We start from the raw sequence: 6,000 nt of genomic DNA, 5'->3' as shown, positions 1-6,000 counted from the left end.
GAACAAACCGCCCTCCCCCTGGATCGGCCATAAGTAACACAGAACACAGTATGATAGTCCGGTCAGGTGTTCACTTAGTGCCCCTGTATTCTATGTACCATTGTACAGATCCCACACATCTATATACACACGACACAAGCCTGCTTCAACACATGTGAATCTTCTGCTATATATTTCCCCAGCACACATAGTACACCCCGGGCCCCCCCCCCCCGCGCACATGCAACATGGTACACCCTGGGTTCCCCCCACGCACATGGTACACCCCGGGCTCCCCCAGCGCACATGGTACAGCCCGGGACGTGTAGTTGGAGCGCAGCGCGCTTTGCTTCCTCTTTGTGCCGGGTGGCTGCTGTGTGCTCGCGCTGTGGGGACGGGGTAATCACGTGTTCAGGCGCTAAGATGGGCATGTGCCAGCCGTCCCGTGTAATGGTTGAGTCTGTGTGTGGGATACCTGATCCCGACGTTACATGATCGGCAGCAAGGAGAATGCAGCTGTTGCAGCCATACGGGACGAGGCCATGTGAGTGGATCCCGGCCCATGTAGGGCTCCATGCTGCCGTGCCGCGGTTAGCAATGGGATGCGCAGGAAGCAGGCCTGTTGCACAAATGGTAATTATCGCTGTTTTCCTTCAATCGAAAGCAAAAGCACAAATAGTATGTGTGTTGGGCATACTCTGTTATTGCAGAATGTCTCCCATGGTCCAGTTTATCACCTCCCTGATGGCTGTCAGATGCCAGCAGCATATCCCACCCCACCTTCAATCTGACAATTTCTTCAAAGTGTGCATTTGAGAAATTTGTTCTTATTCTTTATTTATTTCCCTTTAGATTATCGGTCATGCACCGCACCTGCACTGGAACCCTGTGAGCAAGTGCCCTGAGACCAAAGCTTATACTTCTATATATACCTGAGCCTGCTAACCAAACAGGTCGGTAATCAATATGGGTTATGTAGTGCACACACCTTATGTAATTGTGTAACCATGTCTAACCTATTCCAGTCTTGGTTTTACACCAGGAAGCGTATCTTGCCTTTTGTGTTGCCATTTTGCTGTATTAGTGGCAAATGTGGTGTCTGAAAGGGCAAATATAAAACCCTCCATAGCCTGCTACACCTTGTGCTGTCCTTTGGTGTATGGCTGTGCTGGAACACCGGCTTTGTGTGCTGGAACGAGTACTCTCATTGGCAGTGGCGTAAGTTCATACCAGGTGCCCGGAGGCGACAAAAGATGGTAGTGCCCCCCCCCCCAACTACACATACATAGCATAAAGGACCCCCAGATCTACAGACAGCATCTGCAACCCCCAGATACCACGGATAACATCAGCAGTTACCCCCCCCCCCATACTCTACCATACCTCCCAACATTAGTAGCGTGCCCGTGGGACCCATGCACGCACCATTGGCGTGCACCTGAAATTTGGGGGCTTGGTCTAGTGCCTCTCTTCAGTGAGGCCACGACCATACCTTCCAACTTTTTAAAAGGAATAGGGACACAGTGTCTGAAAAGGGGGTGTCGTGTATGCAAATGAGGATGCTGCATACGCAAATTAGGAGGGTCACCCCCCATTTGTGGACACTGCACCGCTGAATAGATGCTGTGTACATGCGCACATCGTCTATTCTGTCAGATTGGGGGGGGTGACTCCTAACTGCCCCCTCCTGCAGCAGGACACTGCCGGCCGTAGGAGGGATGCGGGAACGTCCCCAAAAAATGGAACGTTCCTGCGTTTAGCGGGACAGTTGGGAGGTATGCACGACCCCTGTTTTCACCACTGAGGGGGCAAGGCCAGCACTCTGAGCTGCTTGTCATTACCCCAGCCCCTCTGTCTCGGGGAATAGATGCTGTGCGCATGCTGACAGCATCTATTCACTGCTAAAATTAGGACAGTTGGGAGGTACAGTATGCAGTAGCTGTAACTAGGATTTCTGTCAACCCCCCTCACCACATACTGTCCCCCAGTCCACGTCAGCCTGTCTGCAACTGTGTACAATATACATAAAATCTTACACACACGCATACATACACCTATGCATACATGTACTCACAAATATACATAGTCAATGCATACATATACAATCACACCCATGCACACATATAGTATAATAGTAAAAGATAAATATATAGTGCACATTTCTGTCACACTCACCATGATGCTGGAGGGCCTGCCGTTTAGCCCCGCCCCCTTTTCTGACTGCTCCTCGAAGCCTGCTAGGGTGATTCATAAAAACTCTTGGGAGGCTGATGAAGGGTGTGAGGAGCTGAGATGATCAGCCCTCTCTTCGTCTGGCTGCAGTCAGTGAGTGAAGAAACTAAAAGTAAATTATAGCTCTCAGTCCCAGCAGCCCTGAGCTTCCTGCAGCAAGGCCTGCTAGGAACTGTAGTTTAGGAACTGTTGTACTTTCAGTTTCATCCCCATGATCCGGCTGCTACAGCAATGATATCGGCACTCGCTTTGATCTGGCTCCTGCGTCGGATCATGCCCCCATAGTTGTGGTGCTGGCTCCTTCTTTCCTGTGACAACTGCAGCAGCAGGTACATTGCTGCTCACTGCAGAAGTCACAGGCTCCTGGTACCGGCTCCTCAGTGCTCCCCCTAGTGGCTAACGCCCGGCGGCCAATGTCTCCATTGCCTCCGGGAGTTACGCCACTGCTCATTGGGCTGTACCAGTTTGAATAGTATTCATATATTTAGTTGTATACAGTGATAGACGCAGGCATTAGCACTTCTGTAAAACCCTGGTCAGCTTGCCAGGTTGGTAACTATGGTTATTAGGTTTTGTGCTTTCACACTTTACTTCGACACTAAAGGCCCATACACACAACGATGTGTCAGTAACGACCCATCGTTAACTACCATCTTTCATTTTCACCCTTGAAGTGAAAATGAACGACCTCAGCATTGCAGGTGATCACTGGTGCACGACGGCTGACAAACGATGCAGGTCCTTTTCTATTGCAAAAAACAAACAATGTTAACGACCATATCCAAATTGACCTGCATGCATGGACGATGGCTATGGTCTTTAACGACCCACGGGTACGCGCGTCGTTGGTAGTCGTCCATCATTCACAGCATAAACACTACATGATGTTAAAATATTCACCTCCTAAACAACCCTGAACAAAGTCGTTCTGGGTTCAGGAGGTGATTTATAATGGGGTCGTTCATCATAAGAAGATATCGTAGTGTGTGTACGGGCCTTAAGTTTGGAGATGTGAAAGAGGTACAGTATCTGTTACTCAGGATAGTGTTTATTCTAGCACCCGCCACCTTTGAAAACCCATGCAGTTCCTTTTCCCTGCCTGTGGTGTCGCTGTCTGCAGTAGTGTTTCTAGCACATTGTGGTCTGTATCAGCACTGATATGCAAACAAGACGTGCTAGAAACACCACAGCAGACAGCGACACCCCAGGCAGGGAACAGGAACTGCATGGGTTTTTAAGGATGGCGGGTGCTAGAATGAACATTATTTAGGACTTTACAAGCATTTGACACACAGGATAGGAAGAATTTAAGCTGGGCACAAACCTAAAGACTTGTCGGTCTGGTGGGTACAATACTCTGGCAATATATGGGAGCAAATGACAATCGACCATTTGCTCCCAAAGGTTGGGTAAAGGACCACTATCTTATAAATTGTTAAATGAAGTGGATTTAACCACTTTGTCTGAACTTTTTTTTTTTTTTTTGGAATTTGCTCCCATGTATTACCAGAGAAAGCTAAATCTTTAGGTGTGTGCACCTTTAGTGACTCAAGGTACGGATACGTGGTGTGCTGAGCCGTACAAATTGTGTGCCGGTACTTTAACTAGATCGCATCTAGTTCAAAACGCATGGAGCACATCGCACAGTGTTGGCACCTTCAGGCAGTCCATCGGCAATACAATGAGTCTAAGCCTCAGGCTGGATATTCCCTGTGTTACAGCCTGTATTGTTGCATTAATCTTTCATTTTATGATCAAGTATTTGTTTTGTGGTATTCATGTATGGCTGTTTTATTCACAGGTTACAGCACATGGACTAATTAGCCAAGGACTCTGCAATAGTACCAGTATTCACAGCTTTTGGTGTAAAGAAGGTAATTGGAATACTCTATTCTTTTCCTACCCAAACTCTTGCTGCCGGTACTAGTCATACCTAGACACATCCAGCATTTCCTGTGTTGCTATTTGGATATGATAAAACTGTGGCAGACCTCTATGGGATTTGTAGCTCAACAGCAGGAGTGCCACTTATTTGCCCACCCGTGTACCAGAGCAGGCCTGGCCAACTTGTGGCTCTCCAGCTTTTGTGACACTAGGAGTTCCAGCATGCCTTGCCACAGTTTAACATTCCCTTATGGCAAAGGTACTTGTAGTTTCACAACAGCTGGAGGGCTGCAGGTTGGCTAGGCCTGCACTAGAGGGTGGGCTATCTGGTTAAATCATGTTGGCTTAGGACTAAGTCCTGTATCCACTTGTACTTATTCAAGCACTGGCCAGGACACTGGCAATACGGCCTGTGCATCTAGCAGCCTATACATTGCAAGAAGGCTACGGCTACACTAATACAATCTCTGGGGGTACATGCAAAACCTTCTGTGGGGTTCCTTTTTTATCTGTTAACTATTTGAATGGTATAAAATAAACCTTTTAGGCATCAAGCATCACCATGGGGTCATGTATAGCAGTCACCTCTTGCATGGCCTCTTACTGTCCATGTACCCTTGTATCTCTCCCCCCTCCCTTGTGCAGAACACAGCAGAATGAGTCTCAGGGCTGATCACCCCCTGTGACAGCTGCTATATATGTACTGTCTGCTTACTCGTGCTCAGAGGGGAACTGTAATCGGTGTATGTGGGACAGTGGTAAATGGTTCCTGGAAATCCTGCTTTTGTTGCACAGTACCATGGTAATCACCTTTTGCCTTTGTGTTACCCATTTGTTCTTTTCGGTGATGAATGTGGTGTCAAACAAGGCATACATTATACTCCTTGTCACTCATACTGCCCTGATGCTTAATGCCTCGGGCATGGAGTTACATGGGCACAGTACTGGACGATGAATGGTTTAAAATATTCTCTACATAAAATTGCTAGAAATGTGAAGGTCGCTCTGTGCCGTTTAATAGTAATAGACACTCTTACAAATGGTATCTGCATGCAGGATGAAATGCCTCCTACATAAGTAGTACATCATTCAGTCCTAACTGGTTTGTTTCCACAGGAAGGTGCGGCCATCGGCTACGGCAGCCTAGCACCATGACCAGCATACAGAAGAATGGCCATCTGCTGTAATGGCATTACTGTTTCAAAAGTTGTCTTTACTTGGTTTATGTAATGATATGGAAATAAAGCTGTATATAAGGTACTGTGTGTTGGGAGTTGTTGGTATTTACACCGTACACTTCAGTGACTGCAGGAGTCTGCTACAGTGTGGGGGAGTAGGGAATAAGCACTGGTTCTCATACATGGCTAATCTTTAGATCCGGGGCCATCTAACGACCATATAATATTTAGGATACTTTACATAAAATACTATATAAATGCTGACTGTAGTATATGGGATTTAACAATAAATTCAAATAACTGGTTCTTGATGAATAACATTCATATATAAAATGTAACCTTTATCTCCAATAGAATAATTGTATAGCCCCTCTGTTATCATTCATTAACACACAAGGAAAGGTTTTTATAGTGGTGGAATGAGGGGGCAGTAGTGTTCACTCTAGGTTTTGCATCGGGCAGGGCGGTCCAGCCCCGCCAACGTCACAGCTGGGGGCGTGCCCGGGCCGCCGACGTCAGGAGGGGCGTGCCTGGGCCGCCGCAGTCATGAAAGGGGACAGGCCTGGTCCCTCAAGTCACTATGATGCCGGGAAGCGCCAGGCATCGCAGTCTACAGCGACGCTGGGCTTCCCCACGAGGCTGTTTTAGCGGGTGCTGCAAGAGGGGCAGGGCGCATTTTGCCCTTTAAAAATCGGACAGGGCCCCGCTAAAACAGCCTAGCGGGAAC

The 6,000-nt window shown here is 47.7% G+C and overlaps 1 long non-coding RNA gene and 2 other non-coding genes across 3 annotated transcripts; all 3 read left to right on the top strand.

Moving 5' to 3' along the window:
* Positions 1-322: 322 nt before the first annotated feature.
* Positions 323-5,355, top strand: LOC146015526 (uncharacterized). Its single transcript, XR_014448449.1, has 4 exons — positions 323-612; positions 832-932; positions 4,013-4,085; positions 5,212-5,355. It is a non-coding gene; the product is annotated as an uncharacterized LOC146015526 (long non-coding RNA).
* LOC146045629 (small nucleolar RNA SNORA13) lies at positions 1,033-1,158 on the top strand. Its single transcript, XR_014465533.1, has one exon. It is a non-coding gene; the product is annotated as a small nucleolar RNA SNORA13 (small nucleolar RNA).
* Positions 4,910-5,039, top strand: LOC146045622 (small nucleolar RNA SNORA13). Its single transcript, XR_014465532.1, has one exon. It is a non-coding gene; the product is annotated as a small nucleolar RNA SNORA13 (small nucleolar RNA).
* Positions 5,356-6,000: the final 645 nt, after the last annotated feature.

Source organism: Crinia signifera, chromosome 1, assembly GCF_055691185.1.
Source record: "Crinia signifera chromosome 1, ASM5569118v1, whole genome shotgun sequence".
Classification (NCBI taxonomy): Eukaryota; Metazoa; Chordata; class Amphibia; order Anura; family Myobatrachidae; genus Crinia; species Crinia signifera.
This window is presented reverse-complemented; position numbering and strand designations above follow the sequence as displayed.